Source organism: Amia ocellicauda, unplaced genomic scaffold (assembly GCF_036373705.1).
Source record: "Amia ocellicauda isolate fAmiCal2 unplaced genomic scaffold, fAmiCal2.hap1 HAP1_SCAFFOLD_58, whole genome shotgun sequence".
NCBI classification, from domain to species: Eukaryota; Metazoa; Chordata; class Actinopteri; order Amiiformes; family Amiidae; genus Amia; species Amia ocellicauda.
The window spans coordinates 145,143-169,299 of record NW_027102988.1 but is presented as its reverse complement, the minus strand read 5'-3'; the positions used below and the strand labels follow the sequence as shown (position 1 = coordinate 169,299).

The window sequence follows — 24,157 nt, the reverse complement described above, 5'->3', positions numbered from 1 at the left end:
GCCCCCAGTGTCCTATTGGAGGGGGGCTTGATTTATGACTGATGTCAATCCATGCCATCTTTTGGAAATGCCGGTTGGCACGGGTTCGTAGCTCTGTGTCGGGATTTCGGCTCTCGTCCATTTCAAAGAGTTTTTATTTCCTACAGGCCCCCTTCCCCAGACATCTCACAGCAGGGATTCCAAGCTATTTGGCCCATTCTCGGTGCCATCCTCCCAAGACTGTCACTTTGATGTAAACCAGTTCACATGCTGATGAGTTAAGGAAATCTGATAAATTTGGGGGGGAGAGGTCTTCTTTAGATCAGTGCTTCAGCTCAGAGCTAAAATGCTCTTATCAGAATACACCCAACATAACGCTACACTGGTTAATTCTGTTCTGGGAAAAACACAATCCTGCAGGTTTAATAAGTCTCTCTACACATCAGTCCCTGAGTACCTTCAACCAATGGTCATTTTGACCAATTAAGCCCAAGAATTGAGTCAATTAAGTTGTCATGGACTACCCAGTGAAGACGTGAACTCACGACTAGGTCACACTGTGAGCTCACCAGAGCAGACATTACACTGAGCTCACTGTGAGCTCACTTAGCGCTTTTCCAGCGACATGGTGCCGGTGCTGGAGCCGGAGCTGCTGCTCGGCCTGGGATCCAGCTGATCTTTTTTGAACCGGCCCGCTTTTCCACCGGTTTTGACGTCACTGGATGTGGGCGTTCCCAAGCATGGAGTAGAAGTGGAGAAACACAGCAATAGTAATCAGCACCGAGGCGACTGCGTCTTTAAACCCCATTTAACATCACAATCAAACTCATTCCGCGTCTATGGCAAATCGTAACCCTAATGTTACAAATGTTCCCTAAACACTTATTTTGCAGGATCAATAAAAAATTATTAGGATTTTTTAAACTTTTACTGACACACATAGTTAATAGCAATGTGTTATAACTTTACCGAAAATAATAATCTGTATATCTTTAATTGTTTAGACGTTATTAAGATATAATGCATCTTTCACATAGGGAACATTTGTAACATGTTAGGAAAAACAAACAAATGATTTGAAAATATTCATAATCATACAATTTGTCAGGCTTCATAAGAATGGTATTTATAACATACTCTGTAAAAATCAAGCAAATAGCATTTGTGGTTCACGAGAAAATATATATATATAATCAAAGCTATCAGACTATAGCAGCCGGTGTATGAAGACACATACGATTATACAGCATTATTTGGCAGCTTCGCAAGACCTAATTTGAAACGTTGTTGGTAAGTTAGATAATTAGTGGGGACCCTCTATTTGCAGTTCTTCCCCTCCATAATTGCTAAAATAAAGTTTTACTGACATTTTATTGACCCTACCACTGCATAGGGCACATCTGTAACATGAACGCTACTGAATGGCACATACATTGAAAACTACGGAGAACTGAGACAAATCCACTTTACACTTCATAAATAATCTTAAAACGTTTCCAACCAAGGCAACACCCACTTGAAATACGTTCATTCTCATTTTTGGTAAACAAAAAGAGAGATTGTTACATATGTTCCCTATGATGCATCTACAGAGAGAGAGAGACAGACAGACACTAACTCTCTCTCTCTCTCTCTCTCTCTCTCTCTCTCTCTCTCTCAGCTGGGAGTGTGTGGGAGGGGTCTGCAGTGAGCGGGAGTGCTGCTGAGAGCTCTGTCCTTTGGCTGCGTTTTTTTGTTGCTTTACTTTTTTCAGTTTGTTTATTTTGTCTTCTGTTTTCAGTGCTTTTCTTATTGTGGGGGAACAGGGGAGGGGAGGGGGGAGTACCGGTAGTTCACATAATTCACATAATAAAGTGAATCTGTGACACCCATAATTCAATTACATTCTTATTATCAACTATAACTATGAATATAACTGATAATGTAGCATCATTAGATTGTTTACAACCAATATTTGTTTTCAATATATATATTTTTACCTTGTCTTTGTAATATTGTAGACCAAGAGTGTTATACCTGTTTTGGTGATTCTTTGTCAGATTCAGAACAATTTGCTGTGGGGCTGTCAGAACCACTTGATGGTGACACACTTTTGTCTTCATTGCTGATAAATGTGGCTTTTGTTACAATTTTTTTCAGATTGTCCAAAAGGTCTGGAATCTCTGGAGAAAAAAACCTTAGTATTAAATGATAATCATTTCTAGTAATATATTTAATGCAAAGTGAAAACAAAACCATCAATGCCTGCAATTATACTTGAGAGACTTGCTCTATGTTATTGGCAAACTGACCTTTTTGTGGGTCATTAACATTAGCTACAAAAAAAATAAAAAAGATAAAATACAAGAATTTCCAGGTCTAATGTAATGCATATAGTCATTAATGTAGGATTATGAAGTTATGTTGAAAAACTTTATTTAATAATCAGTATTATTAAACTATTAGACAGTGCACATTAAGAGTCTGTATTGTGGTTCTAGATTACTTCAGTATGATCAACTATAATACATTACTCTGGAATCTAAATTACTGAAGAATAACATTTATCAAGGTAAGGAATTATTTGCTATAAATAAAAAAACTTACCATCAACCATACGGTTTCGAAGACATTGGTTTTCATTTTTAAGTCTTGTGTTTTCCTTTTCGAGCTGCTTAACGTTTTGCTGTAGCTCAACTTCACTGGACTCTTTAAATGTCTGTAGAATATGACGGGATCTAATTCTTGAAGCTCCATCGGTTTTCTTTCTTATTTTGTGCTGTATTCAGAGAGGAAAAGAGTTTAAAATGAAAATATATATATATATGAATATGATTAAAAAAAAACAATCCTGCAATACATTTATTTAATATTTGCAGTAATTATCTCACCGGTAACTGTGGTTCATCAAGGTCACTATCATCTGAAATTTGAAGTTTTTTGTTTGGTTTAGGTACTCTCTTCATTTTAGGACAGGGCATTTTTGTTAGGTCATTAAGTTTTCTTCTTAGTTCGCCTTCTTTTCCTAAAATAAAAATAAAATAAATAAAACCCTGCATTATGTCCACAGATATTTGGGGATTATATTTATTTGTCATAAAAATACTGTGCTTTGACCATACAAATTAAGATGAACAGCCAACACTGAATCAAAACTGAAGTTAAATTATATCTGGTTTAATTTATTTTGTGATTTGGGGGATTTTATTGTAAAGCACAACACACAATAAATCGTTCTTACAAATGCCAGTCATGTATGACGAGTTTTTAGCGCCCTCACCACCACCTACCATGTTATAAGAGTATGTTAGAAGTACAACACATTAATAACTTAAACATTCATTTCAAATATACTGTGATTGTATATATCAAATAGCATGTAAAGACTTTAATGTTTTTTTTTTTTAAATAAACATTGTTACCAGTCATAATGATCTGCGCTTCATGGACAGGCCATCCACCTTTTGGAGGTTTGTTCGTGTCTCTCCACTCTGCTCTGAAGTTTCGAGTCGTCTCTTCGTCATCATCAGCAATGCTGAATAAATCAAAATTGCGAAAGCAAGCAGTGGGAATCACGCTGTAAGAGTCTTTGTCGACCCCGCTTTCCCACTTCACCAACGCGTGCATCACCGCCATACTACCTTCACCTTCTCGTCCGTTTTTTCTGCGCGTTTTTCCCCCGACAAGTCACGGCACAAAAAACAGTCCCGCTCTGCATTCTGGTACTTGGCGTTCTTAATAACACCAACAGGGTGTAATCGCATAGACCACTCGAGTATAAAGTACTACATATCCCATCTGTTACAGTTTTTTTTCTTCTTCTGAAACTGCAAGCGCACTACATAAAGTTTGGCAAATGAAGAAATTTGGATGATGAGTTTACAATCTTATAAACAGTATTTAAGTAAACCTAGATATGCAATTCCAAAAAGAACAGCATCGAGATGGAGAAACAGGATAAAAAAATAATAATACAATGTTTATACTTTTTGTATTTTAATTACAGTATGTAATTATTGCCTTTTGATTTACATTTACAGAAAAAGAACGGCGGCAAACGTGGACTACCCAACAAGAAGCAACAAAGTTACTAAAATATCAGATTCTCAGGTAAGCTTCATGCAGCCATACATGTATAATTATAAAATCAATCCAAAAAATAGACCTTGTTTACCCTACAACTGATTTGAGTGTTAATTCTATTTAAGATATAAAAAAATATTTTATTTTCTGAACTAATAATCTGTGAACATTCTATTATCTCTATAATTTTAATTAATACATTTATTTTATTATTGGTGGAACATTATATTTTTCAGCTCAGATGATTTCACGTACCATCATTTTTTCTGTTAATAAATGTGCAAAAACAAATCAGATGGATAGGCCCCTACATATGAACATTAAGTTAAAGGCCTAGAGTGAGTGTTCTTCACTTCCAGTCATGGCGGGCCACAATCCAGCTCTTTGTAACTCATCAACAACCAAAGACCTGGGAAAAGGGTTAAATGGCTTCAGTTAAGCCAATTAGGTAATTAAGAGCTCAACTGGAAAAAAAACAGCAGGCATAGGGGTACTTTAGGACCACAGTCACTGATATAACCTACAATGTTGTTGTAATGAAAATCAGCAGACAGTGGGCCTCCTCCAGGACTAAGGTTGAGAAGCACTGGTCTTGAAGACCACAATAACAATTGACCTCAAGGGCTAGGGATATTCGAGGTGATGCTAAACCAGTCCTGAATGTTTAAATATAATGTTATTTTCTTGTAGTGTGCCGTTGCTGTTAATGCAACCAGTTATATTGAGCCATCAAATACAGAAGCTGACGAAAGACATCAACATGTAAATTTAGTTGTAAATTTAAAGTGTGTGTGAAAAGTATTTTGTATATGGAGATTAACCCATAGTTTCACAGATAAATTGTGGACCAGTGATATTCAGGATCTTCAAAACAAGTCCTGAATGCTCAAACTTAACACTTCTTTTTTTAGAGTGTCGTTGCTGTCAATCCAGCCAGTGATGTGGAGCCATCAGATACAGAAGCTGATGAAAAACAACATGTAAATTTCCTAAATTAATATGGTGCATCAAAATACTTATTTAGCACTTTCAACTGTTTCTTTGTGATTCCTAAAATTACTTTACAGGCTGGGGCTGGGGGAAGACACTGCGCCCGCCTGGAGAAGCCTGTACAAGCCCCCCTCAATAAGAGAGCTGGCAATCTGCAGTGGAGGGTGTTACACACCATTATTGCTGTCAATTCTTTTATTACTGTTCTTAACCCTGCTGTGTCCGACGCCTGCCCATTCTGTGCTCAGAGAGAGACCGTGTTTCACTGTTTCAGCACTTGCTCTCGGTTGTCACCCATTTTTAGTCTTTTAACTCGTCTTTTTACTGATCTTAACCTGATTTTTAACACAAAGGTTTTTATTTTAGGGGCGCGATACACCAGAAAGACCAAACATGTGGACCAGCTGGTAAACTTCTTGCTGGGCCAGGCTAAAATGGCCGTCTATAAGACTAGGAAGAACAGAGTGTGTGGGGAGGGCAGTGAGGATGCAGTGAGAGTGTTTGCCATGCTGGTCAAGTGCAGAGTCAGACTAGAGTTTAACTATTACAGGCTGATGAATGATTTGGAGAGTTTTGAACAGGTCTGGTGTATTAATGATGCCCTTTGTGAATTGTATGACGGGGAGTTGGTTTTTATTATGTAATTCATTTATAGGGTTTAGTATTTGATGGTTGTTTTGTTGTGTGTATTGGGTTGCTTTCTTTAAAAGTGTACAGATCAGTGGCGGAGTTAATGCTTGTTGGGGGGAGACAAACAAAGGGGAACACTATTTTTTATTTATTTATTTATTTTCTTTTGTATGAATTATTGCGTGTTGCAAACAGGCAATGAAGTCTGATAAAAGTCAAAAAGTCTCTCTCTCTCTCACACACACACACACAGCCAGCAAGACACACAGAGCCAGCCAGCTCAGCGATGACATCACAAACATCTCTCTCAGGTGACTCCTATGACATCACAGAGCACGTACATTCCGTTGCTTGCCGTCTGTCAACCACTCAGTCACTGCCAGCCAGACTGGCTGGCTGACTGGATGGTGGGGCTGCTTGCTGCTGCTGCGTACCTTAGCAAGCTTATTTGCTTGACCGGCCTTCCTCCTCCGCCCACATGCCCACCTATGTCCGATCTGCTGTTCACCTGGATCACAGCTCCGCCCCAACAAGGCAGAGCCTCCCAAGAATGGTACAAACTCACCCACGATCCCCTCCACGGAAAGCTATAGCAAAAGGCAAAAGCATTATACGTAATGAAGAGGAACCCGAGTCCAAGACACATCCGACCAGCCATACATATTTGTGTGTATTAAAGATCACATTTTATTACATTTAGATTTTCTGTACTTTATTACATCTTTTTGTGATTTTTAAATGTATTGTTTCTTTTCCTTATATATGTATGTATGTATGTGTGTGTGTGTCTGTGTGAAAGTGTATGTGTTTGTGTGTCTCTGTGTGAAAGTGAGTGTGTGTGTGTGTGTCTGTAAGTGTGTGTGTCTGTCTCTGTGTTTGTGTGTCTGTCTCTGTGTGAAAGTGAGTGTGTGTGCATGTGTCTGTCTGTGAAAGTGTGTGTGTGTGTGTGGGTGTGACAGTGTGTATGAGTGTCTGTCTGTCATGTAACTCGCACATCTGTGAGGGCACCATTTTTGCAGAAAGAGATGTACACATTTTGGAGCAACATATGCTGCCATCCAGACATCATCTTTTCCAGGGACGTCCCTGCATTTTTCAGCAGGATAACGCCAAACCACATTCTGCCCAGATTTCAAGCGCATGGTTGCGTAGGCAGAGAGTGCGGGTGCTAGCATGGCCTGCCTGCAGTCCTGACCTGTCTCCGAATTGAGAATGTGTGGCGCACTATGAAGTGCAAATTAAGACAACGAAGGCCCTGTGCAGTTGCGCAGCTGAGGAAATGCATAATGGATGAATGGGGGAAAATCCCGCTTGCTAAACTTAACCAAGTGGTGTCTTCAGTGCCCAAGTGCTTAATAAGTGTTATTAAAAGAAAAGGTGATGTTACATAGTGGTAAATAGTCGACTGTCCCAACTTTCTTGGTTTCTTTTCACTGCTAATGAGATGCTGTTAAGTGAGTTTTCAGGAGCTCTAATCGTATTGATGAATTCATGCAGCATTTGTAATTGAATTTCAAAAAGAAATCCTTGCTGTCTGGCCTGTGTGTATGAGATGTACTCTGTCAATCTTTGGCTAACAACTGAAACATTGGTAGAACAGAAATGGCAACATAAAAAAGAAAAGTACATTTTAAAAGAGCACATTAAATAGGATGAATATACAGTTTTTTACAATCACTTTGTCACTCATTTCAGAACCTTGATGTCATTTTTCAAAACTCTAGACACAAAACTCAAAACGGTCATCACTTGTAACACTGCACAATACAATGTTTTGAACATTGGACAGCCTTTCATATCTTTAAAGAAACCTTGCACTTGCAGACTTGTTGGTTCAAATAACTAATTTATCATGAAATACCATAGTAACATAGTAACACAGAAGATACCGATAGTTTCACTGTGTAGTTGTTCGTACAATCATTAAATATTGTAGTACAAAATATGTGATACATGTTTCATTATGGTACTACACATAAATACATCACTGTAAAAGGACTAGTAGAGAGAATACTACAGACACAGTGGAATCATTGAACAAAATCTGAAATGTATTGATGCAATACAATCAAATCACACCATAGGTTTCTTTGAATCCATGCAACAATAATTAGCTACAAAAAAGAACAAAACTACAGTAAAATGTCAACTGCAGTGTTCCTCACCTGGCTTAGTGTAAAAAGCAAAACAAAGGATTGATTACTGTACTTCTAAATTTCCATCAGCCCTGTGTTCAGGTTCAGGTTCTCACAACCATTTTTCACAAGAGGCATCTTGAAACTGAACATACCTGAACATACTCAGTCATCAGCTGCTTCACTCTGTCTGCATTTCTTTCAAAAGGCACACTATACTCTGTGCTACACATTGGTATGCAGTATACAGTCATTTGACAATTGAGAGTAGCCTAATGTTTAGTGCATGCTGAAGACTTGCTGCTTCTCAGTACGGAAATTTCTGATGATTGAGGCCACAGTTGATCCTGAGTTGATTCTGAGGTTTGATTGAATCATTGTAGCTGCCTCAGTCATGGTCATGCCATGATTTACAACATGCTCTACAACTATTTCTCGGATTTCACTGGACACTATTTGCTGTTGCTGCCGCTGTCTGGTCCGTGGCCTTGTCCTCTACCACGTTCCCCCAACACCTCTCAAATGAGGCCCATGGCTGCCTCTCTGGTGAGGCCTAAGCCCTCCTCTATGACGAGGCCCACGACCACCTCTCAGAAGGGGTGCATGTCCCCTTCCATTCCTTTGACCACCACGTCTTCCTCCTCCCACTGCTTGACCTCTATTGTGACCTGGATGACTTGCCGGCTCCATGTTATCACTGTGTTGCTGGGGTGGATAGCACTCATTTCACTCGATACTCGTACCACAATGTGAAATCAATCATCAATAACCAGTTGGCAGTATTGGAAAAGCAATTACAAGGGCCTGCATACATACAGTAATGTCAAATCTGATGTGGAAGAACAATCATCTTCAACCAGGTTGGAGCGTTAGTTGCAATGCCTTTAATACACGCAGCGTGGAGAGGAACAGTGACTCAAGTAGATCCCAAAGTCGCTCTGCCTTCATTTTAACAGTCAGAGCTTTTATACACAAAAATCAAAGAGCTGGTTATAATCAGAAAGTCATTACTATGTTATCTTAAAAGTTAGCTAAGCAGAATTTATATCATTATAGGACAGAGTTCATAGATCAACACATGGATTAGGGAGCAGGCACTTCAATCATACTGTTTGACATTGTCTCCAAGATTCTCATCGTAAATAACAAACAGAAATCAAACTACCTTCTGGCCTGACCTTCTAGCTTGACCTTATCTTTCTTAAGTATACAAGAGAGAAAAACAGGTATTAGAGAAAAAATTTCTAACTTTCCTTCCACACTGCACACATGGTGTGGAAAAGTGCTACATGATGATGAATGATGATGAAATATTACATCCATAGATAATGTAGTCCAACTGGTTCATGCTCCTCGTTTATTGATGTCAATGGATCTCATTATCCTGAAACTTTCATGATCGAAACATGGAATATTGTTTGTCAGTTTCCATAAAATTATGCATTAAGAGTAATGCAACAGTCACTTATCATTTTGAGCAGCTGTATCAATTGATAGTTAGATCTTTGTAATGAAATGAATAGACAGTGATCTCAGATGTAATGTGTGAATTGCATTTTGAAATGGTAATACTTTGATGTTAAGTTGTGTCATTTTAGTTCAATGAACAAATGATCTGAGGTTGATGTGTATTGTATCCAAGCAATTGTAAAAAAGTGTTAGAGTTTTGAAAAATGTGCATTTTGATCATCGGGTGTGAGTTTAGTGTCAAGAGTTTTGAAAAATGACATCAAGGTTCTGAAATGAGTGCCAAAGTGATTGTAAAAAAGTGTAATATCAGGGGACAGTGGCTATTAGTGATCTGGCCTTCCGTGGCCTCTGTATTAATGTAACAGGTCACATTGTATGTGTACACTGATACTTGATAGTATAATATAGTACAAGTAAAAAACATACATAGGTATCATAGAAGTATTTTGCAGAAATGATTATGGATAGTTATCAAAATGGAGAGGAAATGCTAAATCCAGTCTCCCCAGGCTGAGCTTCTATTGCTGCACCTGCTGGCCCCACTATATGGATAGAGCCACACCAAGTACAAGAGTCTCCCCATTGCTATTTATATCTCCCTATCCAGTCTTCTATAGGTGTCAGGGTGGGGTGCCTATTCCCCTGCATGCTTTGAAACCTATAGCACCTGGGACGCACACTTGGGATCCGGTTCCTCTGCCCCTCACATACACATGAGGAATCCTAGGTGCTCAATACGTCATACTGTCTCTTTCATCTCATGTGTAAACTATGGACAAATACATGACTAAACGTGTTAAGTTACTTTTCCCAGAATGCTTTGCGCCACGATATGCAAATAACGGGGACTATGATTGGCTCCCTGACATTACCCACACTGCGACTGATGCTACCCATTTCACTACCCAACAAAGACCCATAATATGCGTGTGTCTGTCTGTCTGTCTGTCAAAGTATGTGTGTGTGTGTGTCTGTGTGTGTCTGTGTCTGTCTGTCTGTGTGTGAAAGTGTGTGTGTGTCTGTCTGTCTGTCTGTCATGTAACTTGCACATCTGTGAGGGCACCACTAATGCAGAAAGAGATGTACACGTATTGTTTATTTTCCATATATATGTATGTATGTATGTATGCATGTCCAATTGCTTTGACAATACAAATGAATTGAATTGAGAGGGAGAGAGAGACAGACAGACAGACAGACAGAGAGACACACACACACACACACACACACACACACACACAGAGAGCCAGCCAGCCAGCTCAGCGATGACATGACGAGCCTCTCTCAGCTTACTGCTATGACAGCACAGAGCACGTACATTCCGTTTAACAAATCGTTAAACAAAAAAGGTTATAAACACATTGACTACAATACCGGTTAGTAAGACGAAGGTGAGTCTCTCGTTAGTATTATTAGTCAGACATTAAATAACTACGCAGGTTAGTATTTATGTCAGGTAACTTCTCGTTATATATATATCAGTCTCATTTACGTTTAGGTGCCGAGAAAGATCCTATTTGTTACCACAATTTCCCTTAACTGATTATTATTCAATGATTGAGGATAGGCAGGGCCACCAATAATCTAATGTCTATTAACTTGTGTCAATTTCAGACTAAACAGTTAAACAGGAATGAGAAGATATTTCTCGGCGTTGACAGATTTTATTTCTAAAATTATCAACAAAACAGTTTAATGCAACTCACATTTATATTTAAGAAAACTAAATGATATTACACATTCTAGAGTTATGAATCACAGATTAACATTTCTAATTGATTTCTCAAATGTCATGAATCACAAACTCCAAACTGTTAAACTTATGTGAACTTCGTCGCAGAGAGGCCTCTCTGGCTTCGGGCTCAGATAACAGCACACGGCACGAGGTCCGTGTGGTTTGGAACAAAGGCAGTCCGGTTCGGCTTTGTCCAAGAACTTCCACTCAGTCGATGCACCTGGAAGTTGGGGTTTCGCGAATGTAGAGTCTTTTCCAAACAGATTTTCCATTGGTTTGAAGGCTCCAAGGTTGTGCACAAAATCTTCTTTGTAAGCAGGGTTCCACCGTAGTTACTTGAAGACAAAGTCTTTGAGGAAAGCAGGGCCCTGTTTGTTCCAAGGGTCAAGTTTCTTAAGACTCAAATAGCTATTTAAGTGACTGACACTTTGGTATTCAGTCGACTTAGTCAATTGTCCAGCTGTAAAACTCCACTGATCAGGTGGGTCTGTAAAGTTATTTATTTAATAAAGTCCTTTAAAATAATTATTCGCTCAATCTCCTTCTCCCAGTTTAACTCTTCTGTTGCCGGCAAAGACTTGGTTGGTTTCTGATTCCGGTTCTGGCAACAGAGCTACAGGTTGAGCTGTGGCAGCGAGTTTCTGGTTCAGGTGAGAGAGAGAGAGAGAGAAAGACTGTCCGCTGTTCCTTATAGTCTGTCAGATCAGTAGGTGATTGGTCCCTGAGTTCTTGAGATTGGATTTCGGTTTCAGCCCCCAGTGTCCTATTGGAGGGAGGCTTTATTTATGACTGATGTCAATCCATGCCATCTTTTGGAAATGCCGGTTGGCCTGGGTTCGTAGCTCTATGTCGGGATTTCGGCTCTCATCCACTTCAAAGAGTTTTTATCACCTACAGGCCCCTTTCTCCAGACATCTCATAGCAGAATTCCAAACTATTTGGCCTCTTCTCGGTGCCATCCTCCCCAAAACTGTCACTTTGATGCAAACCAGTTCCAAGCTGATGAGCTAAGGAAATCTGATAACTTTGGGGGGGGAGAGGTCTTCTTTAGAACAGTGCTTCAGCTCAGAGCCCAAATGCTCTTATCCAAATACACCCAACATAACGCTACATATGTATGTATGTATGTATATATGTGTAGAAGGAAAATTAGAAATTATTTTCTTACACCTGTTTTTCTCTCTTGTATACTTAAGAAAGATACGGTCAAGCTAGAAGGTCAGCCCAGAAGATAGTTTGATTTCTGTTTGTTATTTACGATGAGAACCTTAGAGACAATGTCAAACGGTATGACCTACGTGCCTGTTCCCTAAAACCATGTGTTGACCTATGAACTCTGTTCTATAATGATATATGTTCTGCTTAGTTAGCCTTTAAGATAACATAGTAATGACTTTCTAGCATGTATGGATGTATGTATGTATGTATATATATATATATATATATATATATGTATGTATGAATGTATGTATGTCCAATTGCTTTGACAATACAAATGAATTGAATTGAGAGGAAGAGAGAGAGAGAGAGAGAGAGAGAAAGAGAGAGAGAGAGACAGACAGACAGACAGACAGCTCAGCGATGACATCACGAGCCTCTCTCAGCTGACTGCTATGACATCACAGAGCACGTACATTCCGTTGCTTGTCGTCTGTCAACCACTCAGTCACTGCTAGCCAGACTGTCCCTAAGACAAAGTGTACAATACTTCAATTATATCTCCTCCAGACAGATAAAGAGTATTAAGAGCTACGATAAAGTTACCCAGGAGACGTAAAAAGCTTGCATCACCTGGTATTTCCTGGAGGTCACCCATCCAAGTACTAACCAGGCCCTGGCCCGTTTAGTTTCCAAGGTCTGACGAGATCGGGCACGTTCAAAACGGTGTGGCCGCAAGCCAAGAGGCCTGGCTGCATGATGTCTCTAAAAGGCTGGAGTGTATTGACGGAACTTCCAGCAGAAAAAAAAAAAAAAAAAAGAAAAATGGATGGAAAAATATCAGTGCAGCAAAGGGTGTTGACAGTAGCTGGGTACGTGTACAATACTTCAATTATATCTCCTCCAGACAGATAGAGAGTATTAAGAGCTACGATAAAGTTACCCAGCAGACGTAAAAGCTTGCAGCACCAGGTATTTCCAGGAGGTCTCACATTCAAGTACTGACCAGGTCCTGCCCCGTTTAGCTTCCGAGATCTGACGAGATCGGGCGCGTTCAGGACGGTGTGGCCGCAAGCCGAGACGCCAGGCTGCATGATGTGTCTTAAAGGCTGGAGGGTATTGACGGAACTTCCAGCAAAAAAAAAAAGAAAAAAGAAAAATGGAGGGAAAAATATCAGTGCAGCAAAGGGTGTTGAAATTAGCCGGGTACGTGTACAATTCTTCAATTATATCTCCTCCAGACTGAAAGAGAGTATTAAGAGCTACGATGAAGTTACCCAGGAGACGTAAAAAGCTCGCAGCACCTGGTATTTCCAGGAGGTCACCCATCCAAGTACTGACCAGGCCCTGCCCCGTTTAGAATCTGAGATATGACGAGATCGGGCGCGTTCAGGACGGTGTGGCTTCAAACCGAGAAGCCTGGCTGCCTGATGTCTCATAAAGGCTGGAGGGTATTGACGGAACTTCCAGCAAAAAAAAAAGAAAAAAGAAAAATGGAGGGAAAAATATCAGTGCAGCAAAGGGTGTTAGAAAGTTGCCGGGTACGTGTACATTTCTTCAATTGTATCTCCTCCAGACAGAAAGAGATTATTAACAGCTACGATGAAGTTACCCAAGAGACGTAATAAGCTTGCAGTACCTAGTTTTTCCAGGAGGTCACCAATCCAAATACTGACCAGGCCCTGCCACGTTTTGCTTCCAAGATATGACAAGATCGGGCTCGTTCAGGACGGTGTGGCCGCAAGCCAAAAAGCCTGGCTGCATGATGTCTCTTAAAGGCTGGCGGGTATTGACGGAACTTCAAGCAAAAAAAAGAGAAATGGAGGGAAAAATATCAGTGCAGCAAAGGCTGTTGAAAGTTGCCGGGTACGTGTACAATTCCTCAATTATAACACCTCCAGACAGAAAGAGAGTATTACGAGCTACGATGAAGATACCCAGGAGACGTAAAAAGCTTGCAGCACCTGGTACTTCCAGGAGGTCACCCATCCAAGTACTGACCAGGACCTGCCCCGTTCAGCTTACGCGATCTGACGAGATCGAGCGCGTTCAGGACGGTGTGGACACAAGCCGAGAAGCATGGCTGCATGATGTCTCTTAATGGTTGGCGGGTATTGACGGAACTTCCAGCAAAAAAAAAAAAAAAGAAAAACGGAGGGAAAAATATCAGTGCAGCAAGGGATGTTGAAAGTAGCCAGGTACGTGTACAATACTTCAATTATATCTCCTCCAGACAGAAAGAGAGTATTAAGAGCTACGATAAAGTTACACAGGATACGTAAAAAGCTTTTATCACCTGGTATTTCCAGGAGGTCACCCATCTAAGTACTAACCAGGCCCTGGCCCGTTTAGTTTCCAAGGTCTGACGAGATGGGGCGCATTCTGGACGGTGTGGCCGCAAGCCAAGAGGCCTGGCTGCATGATGTCTCTAAATGGCTGGAGGGTATTGACAGAACTTCCAGCAAAAAAAAAAGAAAAAAGATAAATGGAGGGAAAAATATCAGTGCAGCAAAGGGTGTTAAAAGTAGCCGGGTACGTGTACAATACTTCAATTATATCTCCTCCAGACAGAAAGAGACTATTAAGAGCTACGATGAAGTTACCCAGGAGACGTAAAAGCTTGCAGCACCAGGTATTTCTAGGAGGTCACCCATTCAAGTACTGACCAGGTCCTGCCCCGTTTAGCTTCCGAGATCTGATGAGTTCGGGCGCGTTCAGGACAATGTGTCCGCATGCCAAGAGGCCTGGCTGCATGATGTCTCTTAAAGGCTGGAGGGTATTGACGGAACTTCCAGCAAAAGAAAAAAGAAAAAAGAAAAATGGAGGGAAAAATATCAGTGCAGCAAAGGGTGTTAGAAAGTTGCCGGGTACGTGTACATTTCTTCAATTGTATCTCCTCCAGACAGAAAGAGATTATTAACAGCTACGATGAAGTTACCCAAGAGACGTAATAAGCTTGCAGTACCTAGTTTTTCCAGGAGGTCACCAATCCAAATACTGACCAGGCCCTGCCACGTTTTGCTTCCAAGATATGACAAGATCGGGCTCGTTCAGGACGGTGTGGCCGCAAGCCAAAAAGCCTGGCTGCATGATGTCTCTTAAAGGCTGGCGGGTATTGACGGAACTTCAAGCAAAAAAAAGAGAAATGGAGGGAAAAATATCAGTGCAGCAAAGGCTGTTGAAAGTTGCCGGGTACGTGTACAATTCCTCAATTATAACACCTCCAGACAGAAAGAGAGTATTACGAGCTACGATGAAGTTACCCAGGAGACGTAAAAAGCTTGCAGCACCTGGTACTTCCAGGAGGTCACCCATCCAAGTACTGACCAGGACCTGCCCCGTTCAGCTTACGCGATCTGACGAGATCGAGCGCGTTCAGGACGGTGTGGACACAAGCCGAGAAGCATGGCTGCATGATGTCTCTTAATGGTTGGCGGGTATTGACGGAACTTCCAGCAAAAAAAAAAAAAAAAGAAAAACGGAGGGAAAAATATCAGTGCAGCAAGGGATGTTGAAAGTAGCCAGGTACGTGTACAATACTTCAATTATATCTCCTCCAGACAGAAAGAGAGTATTAAGAGCTACGATAAAGTTACACAGGATACGTAAAAAGCTTTTATCACCTGGTATTTCCAGGAGGTCACCCATCTAAGTACTAACCAGGCCCTGGCCCGTTTAGTTTCCAAGGTCTGACGAGATGGGGCGCATTCTGGACGGTGTGGCCGCAAGCCAAGAGGCCTGGCTGCATGATGTCTCTAAATGGCTGGAGGGTATTGACAGAACTTCCAGCAAAAAAAAAAGAAAAAAGATAAATGGAGGGAAAAATATCAGTGCAGCAAAGGGTGTTAAAAGTAGCCGGGTACGTGTACAATACTTCAATTATATCTCCTCCAGACAGAAAGAGACTATTAAGAGCTACGATGAAGTTACCCAGGAGACGTAAAAGCTTGCAGCACCAGGTATTTCTAGGAGGTCACCCATTCAAGTACTGACCAGGTCCTGCCCCGTTTAGCTTCCGAGATCTGATGAGTTCGGGCGCGTTCAGGACAATGTGTCCGCATGCCAAGAGGCCTGGCTGCATGATGTCTCTTAAAGGCTGGAGGGTATTGACGGAACTTCCAGCAAAAGAAAAAAGAAAAAAGAAAAATGGAGGGAAAAATATCAGTGCAGCAAAGGGTGTTAGAAAGTTGCCGGGTACGTGTACATTTCTTCAATTGTATCTCCTCCAGACAGAAAGAGATTATTAACAGCTACGATGAAGTTACCCAAGAGACGTAATAAGCTTGCAGTACCTAGTTTTTCCAGGAGGTCACCAATCCAAATACTGACCAGGCCCTGCCACGTTTTGCTTCCAAGATATGACAAGATCGGGCTCGTTCAGGACGGTGTGGCCGCAAGCCAAAAAGCCTGGCTGCATGATGTCTCTTAAAGGCTGGCGGGTATTGACGGAACTTCAAGCAAAAAAAAGAGAAATGGAGGGAAAAATATCAGTGCAGCAAAGGCTGTTGAAAGTTGCCGGGTACGTGTACAATTCCTCAATTATAACACCTCCAGACAGAAAGAGAGTATTACGAGCTACGATGAAGTTACCCAGGAGACGTAAAAAGCTTGCAGCACCTGGTACTTCCAGGAGGTCACCCATCCAAGTACTGACCAGGACCTGCCCCGTTCAGCTTACGCGATCTGACGAGATCGAGCGCGTTCAGGACGGTGTGGACACAAGCCGAGAAGCATGGCTGCATGATGTCTCTTAATGGTTGGCGGGTATTGACGGAACTTCCAGCAAAAAAAAAAAAAAAAGAAAAACGGAGGGAAAAATATCAGTGCAGCAAGGGATGTTGAAAGTAGCCAGGTACGTGTACAATACTTCAATTATATCTCCTCCAGACAGAAAGAGAGTATTAAGAGCTACGATAAAGTTACACAGGATACGTAAAAAGCTTTTATCACCTGGTATTTCCAGGAGGTCACCCATCTAAGTACTAACCAGGCCCTGGCCCGTTTAGTTTCCAAGGTCTGACGAGATGGGGCGCATTCTGGACGGTGTGGCCGCAAGCCAAGAGGCCTGGCTGCATGATGTCTCTAAATGGCTGGAGGGTATTGACAGAACTTCCAGCAAAAAAAAAAGAAAAAAGATAAATGGAGGGAAAAATATCAGTGCAGCAAAGGGTGTTAAAAGTAGCCGGGTACGTGTACAATACTTCAATTATATCTCCTCCAGACAGAAAGAGACTATTAAGAGCTACGATGAAGTTACCCAGGAGACGTAAAAGCTTGCAGCACCAGGTATTTCTAGGAGGTCTCACATTCAAGTACTGACCAGGTCCTGCCCCGTTTAGCTTCCGAGATCTGATGAGTTCGGGCGCGTTCAGGACAATGTGTCCGCATGCCAAGAGGCCTGGCTGCATGATGTCTCTTAAAGGCTGGAGGGTATTGACGGAACTTCCAGCAAAAGAAAAAAGAAAAAAGAAAAATGGAGGGAAAAATACCACTGCAGCAAAGGGTGTTGAAAGTAGCTGGGTACGTGTACAATTCTTCAATTATATCTCCTCCAGACAGAAAAAGAGAATGAAGAGCTATGATAAACTTACCCAGGAGACGTATAAAGCTTGCAGCACCTGGTATTTCCAGGAGGTCACCCATCCAAGTACTGACCAGGACCTGCCCCGTTCAGCTTACGCGATCTGACGAGATCGAGCGCTTTCAGGACGGTGTGGACACAAGCCGAGAAGCCTGGCTGCATGATGTCTCTTAATGGTTGGCGGGTATTGACGGAACTTCCAGCAAAAAAAAAAAAAAAGAAAAACGGAGGGAAAAATATCAGTGCAGCAAAGGATGTTGAAAGTAGCCGGGTACGTGTACAATTCTCCAATTATATATCCTCCAGACAGAGAGAGAGTATTAAGAGCTACGATAAAGTTACCCAGGAGACGTAAAAAGCTTGCAGCACCAGGTATTTCCAGGAGGTCTCCCATCCAAGTACTGACAAGGCCCTGCCCCGTTTAGCTTCCGAGATCGGGCGCGTTCAGGACGGTGTGGCCGCAAGCCAAAAGACCTGGCTGCATGATGTCTCTTAAAGGCTGGAGGGTATTGATGGAACTTCCAGCAAAATACAATAGACAAAAGAAAAATGGAGGGAAAAATGTCAGTGCAGCAAAGGGTGTTGAAAGTAGCCGGGTACGTGTACAATTCTCCAATTATATATCCTCCAGACAGAGAGAGAGTATTAAGAGCTACGATAAAGTTACCCAGGAGACGTAAAAGCTTGCAGCACCAGGTATTTCCAGGAGGTCTCACATTCAAGTACTGACCAGTTCCTGCCCCGTTTAGCTTCCGAGATCTGACGAGATCGGGCGCGTTCAGGATGGTGTGGCCACAAGCCGAGATGCCTGGCTGCATGATGTCTCTTAAAGGCTGGCGGGTATTGACGGAACTGCCAGCAAAAAAAAAAAGAAAAATAGAGGGAAATATACCAGTGCAGCAAAGGGTGTTGAAAGTAGCCGGGTACATGTACAATTCTTCAATTATATCTCCTGGAGACAGAAAGAGAGTATTAAGAGCTACGATGAAGTTACCCAGGAGACGTAAAAAGCTTGCAGCACCTGGTATTTCTAGGAGGTCTCCCATCCAAGTACTGACCAGGCCCTGCCCCGTTTAGCTTCCGAGATCTGACGAGATCGGGCGCATTCAGGACGGTGTGGCCGCAAGCCGAGAGGCCTGGCTGCATGATGTCTCTTAAAGGTTGGCGGGTATTGACGGAACTTCCAGCAAAAAAAAAAAAAAAAAAGAAAAATGGATGGAAAAATATCAGTGCAGCAAATGGTGTTGACAGTAGCTGGGTACGTGTACAATACTTCAATTATATCTCCTCCAGACAGATAGAGAGTATTAAGAGCTACGATAAAGTTACCCAGGAGACGTAAAAGCTTGCAGCACCAGGTATTTCCAGGAGGTCTCACTTTCATGTACTGTCCAGGTCCTGCCCCGTTTAGCTTCCGAGATCTGACGAGATCGGGCGCGTTCAGGATGGTGTGGCCGCAAGCCGAGATGCCTGGCTGCATGATGTCTCTTAAAGGCTGGAGGGTATTGACGGAACTTCCAGCTAAATAAAAAAGAAAAAAGAAAAATGGAGGGAAAAATATCAGTGCAGCAAAGGGTGTTGAAAGTAGCCGGGTATGTGTACAATTCTTCAATTATATCTCCTCCAGACAGAAAGAGAGTATTTAGAGCTACGATAAAGTTACCCAGGAGACGAAATAACTTGCAGCACCTGATATCTCCAGGAGGTCACCCATCCAAGTACTGACGAGCCCTTGCCCCGTTTAGCTTCCGAGATCAGACGAGATCGGGCGCGTTCAGGACGGTGTGGCCGCAAGCCAAGAGGCCTGGCTGCATGATGTCTCTTAAAGGCTGACGGGTATTGACGGAACTTCCAGCAAAAAAAAAATGGATAAAGAAAAATGGAGGGAAAAATATCAGTGCAGCAATGGGTGTTGAAAGTAGCCGGGTACGTGTACAATACTTCAATTATATCTCCTCCAGACAGAAAGAGAGTATTAAGAGCTACGATGAACTCACCTAAAGGATTATTAGGAACACCATACTAATACTGTGTTTGACCCCCTTTCGCCTTCAGAACTGCTTTAATTCTATGTGGCATTGCTTCAACAAGGTGCTGAAAGCATTCTTTAGAAATGTTGGCCCATATTGATAGGATAGCATCTTGCAGTTGATGGAGATTTGTGGGATGCACATCCAGGGCACGAAGCTCCCGTTCCACCACATCCCAAAGATGCTCTATTGGGTTGAGATCTGGTGACTGTGGGGGCCAGTTTAGTACAGTGAACTCATTGTCATGTTCAAGAAACCAATTTGAAATGATTCGACCTTTGTGACATGGTGCATTATCCTGCTGGAAGTAGCCATCAGAGGATGGGTACATGGTGGTCAAATAGGGATGGACATGGTCAGAAACAATGCTCAGGTAGGCCGTAGCATTTAAACGATGCCCAATTGGCACTAAGGGGCCTAAAGTGTGCCAAGAAGACATCCCCCACACCATTACACCACCACCACCAGCCTGCACAGTGGTAACAAGACATGATGGATCCATGTTCTCATTCTGTTTACGCCAAATTCAGACTCTACCATCTGAATGTCTCACCTCTTTTTCCTATTTGTAGTGGAGATGAGTGGTACCCGGTGGGGTCTTCTGCTGTTGTAGCCCATCCGCCTCAAGGTTGTACGTGTTGTGGCTTCACAAATGCTTTGCTGCATACCTCGTTTGTAACGAGTGGTTATTTCAGTCAAAGTTGCTCTTCTATCAGCTTGAATCAGTCGGCCCATTCTCCTCTGACCTCTAGCATCAACAAGGCATTTTCGCCCACAGGACTGCCGCATACTGGATGTTTTTCCCTTTTCACACCATTCTTTGTAAACCCTAGAAATGGTTGTGCGTGAAAATCCCAGTAACTGAGCAGATTGTGAAATACTCAGACCGGCCCGTCTGGCACCAACAACCATGCCACGCTCAAAATTGCTTAAATCACCTTTCATTCCCATTCAGACATTCAGTTTGGAGTTCAGGAGATTGTCTTGACCAGGACCACACCCCTAAATGCATTGAAGCAACTGCCATGTGATTGGTTGATTAGATAATTGCATTAATGAGAAATTGAACAGGTGTTCCTAATAATCCTTTAGGTGAGTGTATATGTATGTATGTGTATGTATGTCCAATTGCTTTGACAATACAAATGAAATGAATTAGAGAGAGAGAGAGAGAGAGAGAGAGAGAGAGAGAGAGAGAGAGAGAGAGAGAGAGAGAGAGAGAGAGAGAGAGGGAGAGGAATATGAGCTCCTAAAAAACATTTGTTTTTATACATAAGCGGATTTAATTTGTGATTTACAAATGAATATATAGCACTATAAACATACACAGAAGACATGGAATAGAAATTCAGAAGAAAAAGTATTCAAAAAATAATAATTTTAAGAGAAACACAAAAAGAAGAAAGCAGAGAGACAGTTCAGGAAGAAAAGTCAGAAACGAAAAGCTGAAGACAAGAATTGGAGGTAAGAGACAAATAATTAAACAAAAAAATATGTATTAATAAAATAAATAAGCATTCTCAGTAGTTGACTCAGCCAATGAAAATGCAGAGCTCCGATTTGAATAGAGTGACAGTAGGAGAGAGCCCAACTGCCACTGAGACTGATAGAAATCTATCGAACAGCAGTCTGACTGCAGAGCTGCCTTTTGAAATCCGATACCCTGAAGACATTCGCTCTGCACAGGCTAAGAAGGACTACAAACAAGCTGTGATGAGAGCATCTCCTGAGACCCTCATCCTAGACTACACCGGTAAAGGAGAAAACAGGGTCAAGAACAATCTACTGTTCTACACCGCCTTTCACAAAACCCTGTGCCAGACATACCCCAATAACAACAAGAGGGGCATTAGCAGAGGCAGGCAGATCTCAGTGCTGGTAGAGAAAGACACAGACAGTGTGATGCTCACTTTTAATGTATACCACAACGGGACCATCATGGTGCAGGGCAGCGAGAGCAGCCTGGACCAATTAGCTCTCGGCTTCCACACCTCAAAGCAGCAGACTGAGGTAGAGAAACAAGAGCCAGAGCCGGCCACCCTGCAGTCTGCCCCCAGCCACACGGAGCCAGACAGTGCCCCATCTCCCACAGACTGCCCCCCTGTCTCCCCAAAACTCTCCAGCAACATTAAAACACTAAAGGAATGCCTATCAGTGCTGGAGCTGGAGTTTGCGGAGTTCAGGGAGCAGACCTTGAGCACCCTGGCCCAGACCTCCTTGTGCGATCAGTTCCGGGATGAGATGCACAGACTAAAGATGCAGCACAAGGCTGAGATCCATGAGCTGAGAGCAGCAGTGAGAGACCTGGAGGAGCAGAGCCAAACCCTGAGGACGGAGCTGCGCAGAGCGAGGGAGGAGCTGACCAGGACACCCCAGCACAGCCAGCTAAGGAGCCTGCAGAGCCAGCTGGAGGAGCTAAGAGAGGAGCTACACATCACTGGAGCACAGAGACTGCACTGCACTGACCCCACAACACCTCCAACCCCTGACGCACCCACTGATCCACCCACACTCCCCACCACTCCTGACACACCCACTATCACCAGACCTGCCACTAATACACAACCCCCTGAAACGCCACTCCCCCAAAACACACCCGCTGCCCCCACCACTCCCGACGCAAACCCGGAGTGGCAGGTCAACGCAGAGGTGGTCATTCTGAGCGAATCCAATGGGAAGTTCCTGGTTGAGAGGCGCCTCTTCCCTGGGCGAAAAGTGAAAAAGCTTTGGTGCTCCACAGCACAGAGAGCCCTGGAGCTGCTCTCCAAGAGAAGGCTTTGCCAAGTCAAACACATCCTCATCCACACCGGCACTAACGACCTGAGTGCCCGCAGGGGCGATGTGGCCTCAGCCCTGAGACAGGTAGCAACGAAAGCCACAGAGGAATTCCCAACTGCCAAAATTTCCATCTCCACACTGCTGCCCCGCACAGACGTGCCCCTGCACATCATCCAGGCCATCAACGCAGAAGTGTCCCGAAGATGTGCCCTCCTCCCCAACGTCCACCTGGCACACCACTGAGACATCCAGCCACATCACCTGTATGACCACGTCCACCTCAACAAGACGGGTGTGAGGATCATCTCAAAGGTCCTCAAGGACACAACCCTGGGCCGAAACCCCACACACCCCCACCTCGAGACCAGGAGCAAACCCCCCAGCCCCCGGCCACATCCCCAGCCACCGGCTCCACCCCAGCCCCAGCCCCTGAGACCCCGCGGCCCCATTCCCCACCCCCCCATCCCATCCCCAGAGGGCCCGTCCAGCACAGCAGAGCGGACAGCCGGGGACCAGCACAGCCACACAGCCACGCAGCAGCGGCTTCCAGAGCCTGGAGGCCCGATGCTGCCCAGCTGGCCCAGATAAGGCAACTCCTCAGTGTCATCTGTACCACACTGCTGAGTTAACTGAGCCTCAACACACATATATATGGTTGTGGAGATGGAGAGTAAGAAAAAATGTGATTTAATTATTCTGATATTTTGATGCAAAGATAAAATCTTTGAGTGATTATTATGTATATCCATATATAATTATTAATAGTAATATAATATCAGTTGTAGACCACAAATTAAACTTTCTTATGTAGAAGAGACAAGTATAATAAAATATATGAACATGTCCTTTAAAATAAGCAGTTGGAATATGCAGGGTTTACGCTCCTCAACTTTTGGAATGAAGAGCACAGGCCCTGAACTGATCAACACTGTAAATAGTTCAGATGTTTTCATTCTTGTAGAGACTTGGTGCTGTGCAGATATGTCTATACACTGGATGGATACAATGGATACAGGGAGCTGATTGTGCCCTCCTATAAAAAACCCAAAGTCAGGTGTGGCAGGGCCTCGTGGGGGATTATCGTGTGGTACAGGGAGGAGCTCCGAGCAGCCCTATGCCCAGTACAGAGAGGAGACACACACCTGTGGATGAAAATCAGAAAAGACACCCTACAAAATAACACAGATATATACCTATGTGCAATTTATATGCCACCCGCAGACTCCCCCTACTATAATGAGGAAGGCTTTCATGAGCTTCAAAACGAAATCTGCCACTTCCAGACCCTGGGCTCTGTACTGCTGTGTGGCGATCTCAATGCCAGGACTGGCAGAGAGATGGACTACATCAATACAGAGGGGAACACACACCTGTTTGGAGACTCCCCGCTGTGCCACACACACACCTCCACACTGACACAGCCACGACAGCGTGGTAAACAAGAGCAGGAAGCAGGTAGTGCGCCTATGTAAAAGCCTGGGTCTATATATCATCAATGGCAGGACCAGGGGGTACTCTCTGGGGAGATTCACATACTGCTCGGCTCTGGGCAGCAGTGTGGTGGACTACGCCATAACTGACCTGGACCCACAAGCCAACAATGCGTTTA

At 43.0% G+C, this 24,157-nt stretch overlaps 2 non-coding genes and 17 pseudogenes across 2 annotated transcripts; all 19 read right to left on the bottom strand.

Annotated features, from left to right (window-relative positions):
- Positions 1 to 6,183: 6,183 nt before the first annotated feature.
- On the bottom strand, positions 6,184 to 6,298 carry LOC136738812 (U5 spliceosomal RNA). Its single transcript, XR_010812706.1, has one exon. It is a non-coding gene; the product is annotated as a U5 spliceosomal RNA (small nuclear RNA).
- Positions 6,299 to 12,780: 6,482 nt separating this feature from the next.
- LOC136738682 (uncharacterized) lies at positions 12,781 to 12,899 on the bottom strand (annotated as a pseudogene).
- A 217-nt stretch (positions 12,900 to 13,116) lies between these two features.
- Positions 13,117 to 13,235, bottom strand: LOC136738623 (uncharacterized; annotated as a pseudogene).
- A 216-nt stretch (positions 13,236 to 13,451) lies between these two features.
- LOC136738783 (uncharacterized) lies at positions 13,452 to 13,570 on the bottom strand (annotated as a pseudogene).
- A 541-nt stretch (positions 13,571 to 14,111) lies between these two features.
- On the bottom strand, positions 14,112 to 14,230 carry LOC136738741 (uncharacterized; annotated as a pseudogene).
- Positions 14,231 to 14,443: 213 nt separating this feature from the next.
- Positions 14,444 to 14,562, bottom strand: LOC136738792 (uncharacterized; annotated as a pseudogene).
- Positions 14,563 to 14,776: 214 nt separating this feature from the next.
- LOC136738711 (uncharacterized) lies at positions 14,777 to 14,895 on the bottom strand (annotated as a pseudogene).
- Positions 14,896 to 15,437: 542 nt separating this feature from the next.
- On the bottom strand, positions 15,438 to 15,556 carry LOC136738740 (uncharacterized; annotated as a pseudogene).
- A 214-nt stretch (positions 15,557 to 15,770) lies between these two features.
- LOC136738791 (uncharacterized) lies at positions 15,771 to 15,889 on the bottom strand (annotated as a pseudogene).
- Positions 15,890 to 16,103: 214 nt separating this feature from the next.
- Positions 16,104 to 16,222, bottom strand: LOC136738710 (uncharacterized; annotated as a pseudogene).
- Positions 16,223 to 16,764: 542 nt separating this feature from the next.
- LOC136738739 (uncharacterized) lies at positions 16,765 to 16,883 on the bottom strand (annotated as a pseudogene).
- A 214-nt stretch (positions 16,884 to 17,097) lies between these two features.
- Positions 17,098 to 17,216, bottom strand: LOC136738790 (uncharacterized; annotated as a pseudogene).
- Positions 17,217 to 17,430: 214 nt separating this feature from the next.
- On the bottom strand, positions 17,431 to 17,549 carry LOC136738770 (uncharacterized; annotated as a pseudogene).
- A 216-nt stretch (positions 17,550 to 17,765) lies between these two features.
- Positions 17,766 to 17,884, bottom strand: LOC136738723 (uncharacterized; annotated as a pseudogene).
- Positions 17,885 to 18,097: 213 nt separating this feature from the next.
- On the bottom strand, positions 18,098 to 18,206 carry LOC136738719 (uncharacterized; annotated as a pseudogene).
- Positions 18,207 to 18,421: 215 nt separating this feature from the next.
- On the bottom strand, positions 18,422 to 18,540 carry LOC136738689 (uncharacterized; annotated as a pseudogene).
- A 209-nt stretch (positions 18,541 to 18,749) lies between these two features.
- LOC136738830 (5S ribosomal RNA) lies at positions 18,750 to 18,868 on the bottom strand. Its single transcript, XR_010812724.1, has one exon. It is a non-coding gene; the product is annotated as a 5S ribosomal RNA (ribosomal RNA).
- Positions 18,869 to 19,083: 215 nt separating this feature from the next.
- LOC136738688 (uncharacterized) lies at positions 19,084 to 19,202 on the bottom strand (annotated as a pseudogene).
- A 215-nt stretch (positions 19,203 to 19,417) lies between these two features.
- Positions 19,418 to 19,536, bottom strand: LOC136738715 (uncharacterized; annotated as a pseudogene).
- Positions 19,537 to 24,157: the final 4,621 nt, after the last annotated feature.